General features: G+C 43.2%; 1 pseudogene; it reads right to left on the reverse strand.

Annotated features, from left to right (window-relative positions):
* Window positions 1–1,971: 1,971 nt before the first annotated feature.
* LOC129668138 (40S ribosomal protein S26-like) overlaps window positions 1,972–11,008 on the reverse strand; it is a 22,726-nt pseudogene continuing 13,689 nt past the window's right edge.

Genomic DNA, 11,008 nt, shown 5'->3' on the forward strand with positions numbered 1-11,008 from the left:
AACAAAAGATTAGGGAGTCCAAGGCTCTTCTCAGCTACTTAGTGAGTTCCTGGGGTGAGGGGGGGGCAGGGCTAGGATACTTGAGACCCTGTCTCAAAAAAAAAGCTAGGAAGGAAGGAAGGAAGGAAGGAAGGAAGGAAGGAAGGAAGGAAGGAAGGAAGGAAGGAAGGAAGGAAAGAAGGAAAGCAGGAAGGAAGGCCATAATCTTTTGGAAAAAGCAGATTTATTGTTTGACATATTACCCGGAAACCAGAAATGCTCATTTTTAAGAAAACCCCTTTTATCATTAGGGGTTTTTAAAACCCCTAATACAGAGGAGAATACATACAGTGTATCAGGCACACCTCTCTGAGAGCCTCCACCCCTCTTGCTCCAAGCTGAACGCCAGGTTCCTTCAGTCACTGGAGAGGTGCCACTTTAAGAATCACACCACGTGCCTTCCTGATGAATTTTCCAGTCTGTCAATTACTAGGAAGATAAAAACTAGGTCCAGAACAAAGGGTGAATCAGAGGCTCGTTTGGAAATTTGGGGTTTCTGGCTTTGCTTTGACAGATTTGAGAGGAAAGGCAAACATTTCCTGTAAATACCATCCCTGGGACAGATTCTCACTCTCTCATCCCCCCATCAAACAGAAACCTATATTGTGCCTTGAGATGAGCCCCAGAGAAATTATCAATATTCACACATCTGGCACAAATCTGTTGGAAGGAGAGGAAAAAAAACATTATGCCATCTGCATTTCCTCAGTCGTTTTGCAGCACAGCTCTGGTCTCTTGAAGTCATTTTGTCACACAGTCTTGAGAATACAAAGTTATGTGCTTGGCTTATTTGAGGACACTTCATCAGGGGGGAGGGGGAGAGATGATGTCACTGCCAGGAAAAAAAAAATCTTGCCTTTCCCAATCCCCCACCTTCCCTGGAGTATGAAGGAGCCAAATTTCATCAAGTTTGGCACAGTTGTAGGAATTAACATGACTGAAATGTATGCCAGATTTCAAAACAATCCCTAACAGTTTCTGCGAGCCCGTGTAAGCAACTGAAAATTGACATGTTGTGTTGGGCCCAAGTCAGCCAACTGCTGTCACTGCATAATTAGATTTTCCTGCAGGAGAGGAAAAGAGTTTCCTTAAAAAATATGAAACAAGGCAGAAGCGAACCTAAAGCAGGAGTGAGCCTCTGAGGCCCAGGGCAGTAGCCTTCCGCTGCAGAGGGACTTTGAACACCAGTTTGTGTGATCACACCAGAGGGATCCGCCATGACCCACACCGGGTCTGTTTGCTGGGTTTGAGATGTGGAGAGGCATTGTAGCGCCAGCCAGATGGAAGAGCACCCATTTGGCTGCCCCAGGAATGATGGAAACCAAGAGGAGGATGGGAGCAAATGAACAGGAGCGTGCAGTAACTTCCTCCTCATGTAGGGTCACAGATACAGCAGGGAATCTCCCCTTCTTCAACAGCACTAGCAGATTCTTTTTTGGTTGTTGTTTTGCTTGTTTTACCACAGAGTCATCAATTAAGGATGACATGTCCCCGGCTTCCTTGGGCCTGAGTGTGACCAAGTAACCAGGATCCATCCAATGGCATCCCAGAAAAAAAATAAGAAAGAAAGTTCGCAAACTCTCCAACATGCCTTAGTAGAAAAGATGGCAGGGGTCCTCTCCTCCATCTTCTTTCCTTTCTTCTGAGGGGTGCTGATTTAGGCACGGTCATGTCTTTCTTCGGTTGTGGGATAGATCAATGATGGCTCCCAGGAGAAAGCTGACAGACTATCCAGGTGGCGGTGTGTAACAAAGTAAAGCCACACCTGTCATTTGGAGTCCCAGCCCCTGGGGCTGTTAAGAAAAAAAAGCCAGGTGACCCGTTACCTGAACCAACAGCCAACCTTGGAAATGACCTGCAGATGTCATCAGAGAAGACCTCGGTAGGCATGGGGTGGTTTCCATTCAGGACATGTGCGCCTCTGCTTTCCGGTCACACTGCCAGTAGTCTTTCTTCTTGCATCTGCAAAAGACCAAACAGAACACAAAATAGTAGCCGTCCATTGATATGGTGGCCATGGTTAGTTTACAAATGAAGGAACCACAGCTTAGGGAAGGGAACAATGTGGCCCGGATTATACAGCCAGTAACTCTATATGCTAAAGTGCAATGGGATCTTAACATACAAAATACACGCAGAGAAGATGTGCTGCAGTCCATACCAATGGATGACAAAGATTGAAGTCAAACTTAGAACACCAGACCAAGGACTTCAAAGACAGTGGTTTACAATTCTGTGTTTCTCCTTGCTCCTTACAGTTGCGTACGTGGGGCTTGTTTTAGTTGGACATGTAAGTCACTGTTTGACTAGGTTTGCCCCAAGTGAATAATTCGAGAAATTACAGTTTCTTACACTAGGATTGCTTTCTATACCAAGTAACAGGAAGCCTTAATTTGAACCCCTATTAATGGGGTCTGATCGGCTGATGTGACGAAAAAATTTACAGGAAGGACCTAGTTCAATTCGGGTTTATCCTGGACTTGGGAAAAAATGTACCCAGAATGTGATTTTTGCCACCTCTCCCTTCTCCAAGCTGGCATGACTCCCAGGTTCTGCATGATGCCAACGTGGCTGCCAGCCTCTCTAAGCATGTGTCCCATCCTGTTTAATTTGTATATGCTGTAGGTTTGTTACTTTAAGGATCCCGTTTGTCAACTAATAACCATATCCTAGAACGTTCAGGGTTCTGATTGGCCGGGCCAATGGCTCTAAGAGGGAAGATTGTGGTTCTCAAGAGCACCAACTTACTGCTCTTTCAAGATGAACAGGAAGTTGGCACTGAATGAACAACAAGAGCAAGTGTTTGGTGCCAGGCACCCCACATTCTCAGAGGCCCCATCATCTGAATCTCTACTGCTTAGGCATCAACTCCCCAAGCTGCATTAGAATTGCTATTGCATTCCTACAGAATCCTCTGTGGTTTGCAGTTCTAGACCCTTAATCATGCACACACACACACACACACACACACACACACACACAAACACAAAAACACACACACACACACCTGAAATGCTTTCTGATCTCTCTTCACAGCCCTCTTCTCTAAAGTGAGGACATATCGAGGGTCAAGGCTTCTCTCCAAGTCTGGATTCAGATCACCAGCATCTTACAGCCCCAAAACTGACTGTACTATCTCAGGCAGGAAAATTATGCTTTTGTAGCCCTTGCTATCTTCCTCTGATCATGGGATCACAAGGGTCCCTCAGCAAGCTGCTGTGTGTCCAAAGCACAGGACATGAAGAACACTCTGAGTGTGTAGTCCTGAATACACAGCACAGGTCATTAAGGTCCTGAATGCTCGCTCCTTCCTTGAAAGCCTCCAAGATCTTCTTGGCAATCTGGCCTGATCTTCCCATCTTTGGGCTTCCATTCTAGTGAAAACTGATGCCACAGTTACTGGCTCTGAAGCAGCCCCTCGATGTATTGATTATCTGTCCTCTCAGTGGGACAATTCCATGACAGGGGCTGTCCTCATCCCTACCCTCTGACTCTCACTGCTGTAAAGCCTGAGCTTCTGAGTAGAAGAGTCAGACGGGACCAGCTCCCGATCCCCCGCTTTGTCATTTTCCATCTGAGAGATAATGTACAAATGACTTATGAGAACTTCAATTTACTCTGTGAGCTCCAGGGTTCTCTAAAAACTAGAGCTGACATCAGCCATGAAGAAGACCCTTACAAGGTACCGGTGTGTCTGCAGGCATCCCGTGAGTGCTTAAGCAGAAGCTATTGTTGTACTTCTAAGCCTTTACTGGCCTGGAGTGCACAGAGATCCACCTGTCTCTGCTTCCCACGTGCTGGGATTAAAGGCACAGGTCATGACACCTGCAGAGCAGGTATCTAATCCACCTTCTCACTTTGATCTCCCACCTTACTTCCCTCAAGAAAGGATCGTCATATAAATGAAATTGACCCAGAGTCCTCCTTCTTCCACATCTGATTGGGTCAACCCCAGATGTGCTGTGCAAATGCCATTAGACTACATGGGCCCATCAGAGCAGAAAAGAACACTCAGATTCTTCACTTAGGAAAATGTCACCAGTCAATTTCAGAGACTTGCAGAACAGCCTGTGTGGACTGAAGGTGTTCTGCATGCTAACTGGATCTCATCTGGTCTTTCATGTACCAACACCAAAACCTAGTGACAATGTGACAGTTCCACGATCCAATGGTGTGGCCTTATGCGTTATCAATTACTTTACTTAAGGTTTCTTCATACAACGCATCCAGATGGGCAGGTGCACGGCAGTGCTCAGCTTGGCTTTGCTCGTTGTCCTACTGTGCCTGGGTCCCCAGGTCCAGCCACATTGGTTGGCTTCTTTACAGCATCACAACCCCAGGATGGAATTTCAGAGGGGCAACATCATGGGCTAGTATGCATAGTGCAGTTTGCATGACTCACAACGGTGGACAATGCTAGCCCATTAGGCAAAGAAAGTACCATGGCAAAGCACAGAGGTAATTTAGATGAGCACTTAGACCTTGCCTTGGAAAAAAAATGTGGCCAGAATTTCTGTGGTTCCTTTTCATCTATGCCAGAGAGTTTAAACAAAGTAGCGTAGAGCAACCAAATGGCAGGGGATAGAATCAAATTCAAGTGTGAATGTTCCTATAATTCTTTGAAGATACTTAGTCAGTTTATCATCAATATATCTTCATTGTGATAAATACCAGAGAAAGATAGCAGAAAGTAGCAATTATTTAATTTTCACTCATAGCTGCAATGATTTAAGAATGCAACCCTGGCTCCACTGATGGAGAGGTAGAAGAATATGATGGCAGGGTCAGGTGGCAGGAGGAAGAAGTTCCCCAGGATGAACAGGAGGCTCCTTTCCCCTATGATCTTGCTTTTGATGGTCTATTTTCTCCAGCTGGATACCACCTCCTAACAATTTCAGAACCTTCTAAAACAGCCCTCTCAGCTAAAGACAGGCTATCTCACATATGAGTCTTCCAAAAAGACTCTTTCTCCTACCCATAACTATGCCTCAGAATATACTGTGCCTCAGAATAGACCCAAGATGGCAATTACTAGATACACATTTCCATCTTGTTAGAGCTCCTACCATTTAACAGATGCACACCAAACCAGTGGGGAAAGGAAGCTTTGCAGGACATCAGGCTTCTGATGGCTAAGGCCTGGGCATATGGTCAGATGCATGGGATGAGCCTACAGGAGAAGGAAGGTTCTGATAGACCAGAAAAGGTGTCTCTGAAGAAGCCTGGAACAAGGGTGGAGAAACATCTAGAAAGAGAGTTTAGTCAAAGTGTCTAACATGTGCAAATCCTCCAGAGCAAGAAGAGACTGGGTATGGAGAAACAGAAACCAATCTGTTTAGCTGCTGCACATGAATCAAGGAAAATAGAGGAGTGACAGGAGGTGGAGTGGAAACATGGAGCCTTGGATGTCACAGACAGAGGTTTGTATTTCACTGTCATTGAAAAAGAAGGACGCTGTTAGTGTGCTGAAGCCAGGATTGGCCTAGCTTACATTGGATTCGGATCAGAGACGGTAAGATGTCATTGCCTTCCCTGTTCTATGCCTTGTTGATCGCCATGGAAAGGAAGTTGCCATCCTCTTGGGTAAGTGTTGACTGCAGCAGTGGGCACCGTGGTGCTCTTTGGAATAAGACTTAATGATTAATGTGGTATGAGATGGACGTTAGTAGGAACGGAATACCAGGAAAAGAACAGTCAAGTTCAGCAAATGCCCCTGACCGGGGTCACAGGTCATCAACCAAGGATAAGTCTACTTGATGGTGAAACCATACGTCTCTGTCTTTACCTTGTTGCTGAAGAGCACAAACGGGAGTCTTTTTATTTTTTTCTACTGTTTTTAATTACATTTTTTCATACAATATATTCTGATTACAATTTCCCCTCCCCCAACTCCTCTGGGCCCTTCCCCCACCTCCTCGCCCATCTGAATCCACACCCTTTCTGTCTCTTGATAGAAAGAAAATGGGCAACTAAAGAATAATAATAAAATAAGACAAGATAAAACAAAATCAAACAAAGCAGAATAGGACATAACAAATGGAAGAAAAAGCACAAGAAACTCAGACAGACGCAGAGACACCTATGCTCATACATGTAAGAATCTCATAAAAACACAAAGCTGGAAAAATCCCTGGACCAAAAAATAATCTATTTTATTTCTTAATTATGAGTATGGGTGTTTTTATGGGGGATATATTATGTAAGGGTGGGTGGGTGTCTGAGGATGCTGTAAGAGGGCATTTGGACCCCTGGGAAGAGTTTTAAGCCAATTTATGTTGATGCTGGGAACTGAACTCAGCTCCTCTGGAAGAGTAGTAGGCGCTTTTCGCTGCTAAGCTATCACTCCGGCTAATGAAAAAGTGTCCTTTTTATCCTCTTCAAACTCATACAAAGGGTGGTGATGGTAAATATCACCAAAAATGCTTTGATGCTTTGCAACTGCGACCGAGAAATGCATTCTTCTTGGTCTCTGAAAATGCTTCCCATCAGCATTCCCAGCTATAGCCTCTGATTAGAATATAGACACTCACCTGTGAACTAAAGGCCACTCAGTCTTGGTAAGAAAAAATAAGGGAATTCATACTGCCTGGGCTGTCTCCCACTTTCTACACAGGCACTTAGCAGACAGTACTTCCTAAGGCAGAGAAATCATCATACCAATATATTTCAGTGAAACTGACATGGTGGATTTAGCATCTTCATCATTGACCTGTTCATCCCCATGGCTCCCCAGACCCCAATTCAATCCTCCCCCAATTCGCAAATTCTAAAATTGCCTTGGTGCTTAAGCCAGAAGGGCGAGTGTGAAGCATCGAACCTTTTACATGTACCTGTGTGATTCAACACACCTGAACCAGCCCCCGTCATTCCAGAGGCAGCCAACTTCTTGTCAAAGCAAAAGGCCCACATCCCCTGCGCATCTAATAAATTACATCCTGAGACTCAGCTCCCTGTTGTCTGTGTCTTTTTCCCTGCGTAAAGCTCCCCAAACAATAAATCATCTTCCTGTCTTGCCATTATGTAGAAACTCATCACTTCACACATCACAATTATAATCAATGAACAAAATTCAAGAAAAAAATTTGAACAATGAAACTGTACTCTTTTTTTTTTTTCCTTTAACATCAGTACGACTTTGTGTGATCAAAGCTGGTGATAATGTAGACAAGTGACTCGGATGATTTCAAGGTAGTTCTTTTACATTTTGAAGCAGTTTTTAACAGGTCCAACTACCTTAGGGGGGTGCAAAAAGCTCTTCTGCCTTTAAGACTTCTAAGTCTGATGATTTCTTAAGTGTGCAGATAGCTTTAATACCTAAATTGAAAAATGAGAAGAATATCCATGGGGAAAAAGGAAGCTCACTGCAGCCTCCCCAAAGTTCATCAAATGTTGTCACATATTTCTCTAACGTTTTTGACTTGGTTAAGTGCAAATTTAGGTGAACACACTCTTTTTTTTCCAGGGTTCACTGCAACAGAAATATAATATATGTATTTTCAGATTAATGAGTACAGTCTTGAGCGATCAAAGACAAATGGCACTTCTTGGAGACAGAGGGCTGGACAAAATGACCCCTCATTTCCATTATTTCATGATTCAATTGTCACTTACTCTTTTTTAACAGCCACTTCAAACTCCTTTCTAGGTGTAAATCCATTCTCTAAATATAAATCTTCGACTAGAATACAGACTAATTTCTCCCATAATTGTGTAGAAAAGTTGATGATCAAACAAATCAGTAAAAAAAAAAAATCACCTTTATTATCTCACTCACTGAATGAATGGATTATAGTTCATATACTGGTGAAACACAGCCATGTAACCAAGTCCAAATCTTTATCACATGTGTGCTTTTGACATCAATGCCTCATTTGTTGCCGATAGACTCAGATCTGGTTATTTTATTCTTGCTTACTGAACTTGATGGCATTTATTTTCATGGGGGAACGGCAGTTTATCTTGACTTGGGATTTCAGAGGTTCTGTGCTGTGCTCAGCTGGCCGTGTTGGTCTTGGGCCCATGGTCAAGAAAGGCATCCTAATGGAGAGTACATGGAAGAGTAGGCTGCTGTGATAGCTCATCTTTATTGTCAGCTTGACCGAATCTGGAATAAACTATACCCCAAGATGTTGGGCACACCTGTGAGGGAGGTTCTTAATCAGATTATCTGAAGCAAGGAGACCCATCCCAAATCTGAGTCACACACTCTGGTGGCAGCCCACATAAAGGACATGGAAAAAAACTTTGCCTGTTTGTTCTCACTCTTGCTAGCAAGTTCATCTGTTCCATTGCTGCAGCCAGTACTAAATCCAGTTTCTTCAGGATTCTAAAGTAAACTGAAGATGAGCAGTTCTCCATGACCCCTCTGGGACTCTAGTGTATGATTTGGACTGCTGAGACACCCAGACTTGTGGACTGAACAACTACTGGATTTTTGGCTTTTCTATTGTAAGAAACCGTTGTTGGCTTGGACCATAGCCTATAAGCCAGTCTAATAAGTTCTCTTTTAGTATATATTCATTCTGCTGTTCTGCTACCTGGCTAATTCAGCCACTCACCTTATGAGTACAAGAAAACAGAAAGAAAAAGAGGGGTATCAGGTCCCAACACCTCTTTCAAGGACACACCCCTAAGGCTTTAACTACGTTCTACTGAGCCTGTCTCGTACAGGTAGCAGAGGCTGGTGACCATGCTCAAACCTTTCATGCATGGCCCCTTGGGAGTCATCCCAATTTCAAATTGTAGCAGATGCCCAATTGCAGTTATATAGGAAGAACGAAATCATCTTGTATTCTGAATGTTCCCTTTCTTTGTGATTTTAAAAAACTTGATATTCAGAAACTCATGCTGGATCAAACGTGTTGAGAATAAGTGCCTGTTGAATGCTCAGCCCTAAATAAGACGACCAATCCCCAAGGAATGTCACAGAAGTGGAACAGAAAGGGCAACAAGAGCCAGATGGTAGGGAGGAGTGCTGAGAAATGTTGCTTTCTGAATATGACTTGGCTGTTCTAATCAGGAACCCACCACAGTGATGGCAATCTGATCCACACATGCACCAGGAAAAGACACAGAAGTAGAAGGACACTGATGTGGACATAGAAGGGAGTGAGTCCAAGAGAGGAGGAAATAAGAGAGGGAAGTAGAAGAGAATATGATCCAATGTGTTATACACATGTTTAAAAATGACAAAAAGATAAATGAATTAAATTTATTTTATTTGAATGATCAATTATGCCCCAAACTCCTATGTTGGAAAAGGTGTGCTGAGTAGTAATTTACAAAGAATGATGGAGAAGAAAGGGACAGGACAATTGAATCTGAAATGCTTCTAAAACATGGTGTGGCATAGTGAAATCTTGGCCAATTTAAGTGGCAGAAGAATAGAAAGTGTCTTAGTTACTTTTCTATTACTATGAAGAGATACCACGACCAAGACAACTTATAAAAGAAACCATTTTGTTGGGGGTTGTTCTAATGTTGGCCCTCAAGATCTGGTTACACCTATCCTTGTTTTGTGAACCTGCCTAAGACATATCTGATTGGTTGATTAAATGGCCTATACCTAGGCAGGCCAGAATGGAGTAGGAGTGGCTAAGGTCGCTGGGCTTCCAGAACAAGAGAATTATGGGAAACAGACAGATGGAAGGGAGGAAGAAGGAGGACGCTATAATGGGTTTGCTGGAGTAGAAAGCACATGGGCTGGAAGGAAAAACTCCAATAATGGCATGAAAAGGCTCAGAGGAAAAATACAAGCAAGTACCAAGGGATTATATATGGAAGATAGAGCAGATGAGGAGGATTAAGGCAAATGGCATTGGATAGGGGCTGTGAGATGGATGGTGAGGTTATTGAGTCAGTGTAGGTGAAATATCTTGTCAGCTCAAGGTAAATAAGGCAATTATAAAATCTAACAAATGTCTGTGTTTTATTATTTGTGATAGCAGGTTAAATAATACCACCATGATAATCATAAGGCTAATAATAAACAGTATATAGCCCAACACTTTTTATTTACTATAACATCACTTAATTTAGGACTCCTGTTTCCAGAGCATGGTAGAATCTATGACCATCATGGCAGGGAGCATGACAGCAGTCAGGCAAGCATGCTGACAGAGCAGAAGCTGAAAGATTACATTTGATTTACATGAGGGTGGGGGAAAGTAGGAATGGAGGGTAAGAAATAGAGAGGAGAGGGAGGGAGGAAGGGAAGGAAGGAAGGAAGGAGGAAGGAACAGAATGGACTTTTGAAACCCTAAACCCTACCCAGTGACATATCTCTTCCAGCAAGGCCATACCTCCTAACCCTTCCCAACAGTCTACCAACTGAGGACCAAGCATTCAAACATATAATTCTATGGGGATGATTCTCATTCAAACCATTACAGAAAAAAGGGAAACACCAACTAGGAGATGGGACAGCAGGGCTGGGTAACAAGTAAGATTGGTAAGGAAGGTAGGGTAGAGTCATGGATACTCTTCAACAGCTGAAGTGAAGGCTCAGTGTGGGATCTTTGCCATCCTGGACTCACTAGTCCGTTGCAAATGAAGGAAGGTAAAACTTGGCTTTATTGGATTATTTTAAAGAGGGTGACATGAGAGCTCGCTATGGGAAATTACTTAAATGACTTAAGCAGTGACATGGTTTGCCATCTTGGTATATCATTAACTCATAGACATGTGGAAGGAGCCAGGGTTTGTGCCAGAGTAAAAAAATGCAGACAAAGCAGATGCAATAAAAATCATTTAGATCTTCAACCATGCCCTATCAGGAAACAGCTGGCCGTCTACTCAAGAATGTCACCATGACCAGAAAAAAGATGTAGATGACTAGTGGGAGATGTATGGAGCATGTGTAAAGGAGTTAGAAAGGCAGACCAAGGGAGAAAGTGATGTTCTGAAACACTTCCAAGAAAGAAAGAAAGAAAGAAAGAAAGAAAGAAAGAAAGAAAGAAAGAAAGAAAGA

This window comes from Psammomys obesus, unplaced genomic scaffold (genome assembly GCF_907164565.1).
Source record: "Psammomys obesus unplaced genomic scaffold, mPsaObe1.curated_primary_1811, whole genome shotgun sequence".
In the NCBI taxonomy this organism is placed as follows: domain Eukaryota; kingdom Metazoa; phylum Chordata; class Mammalia; order Rodentia; family Muridae; genus Psammomys; species Psammomys obesus.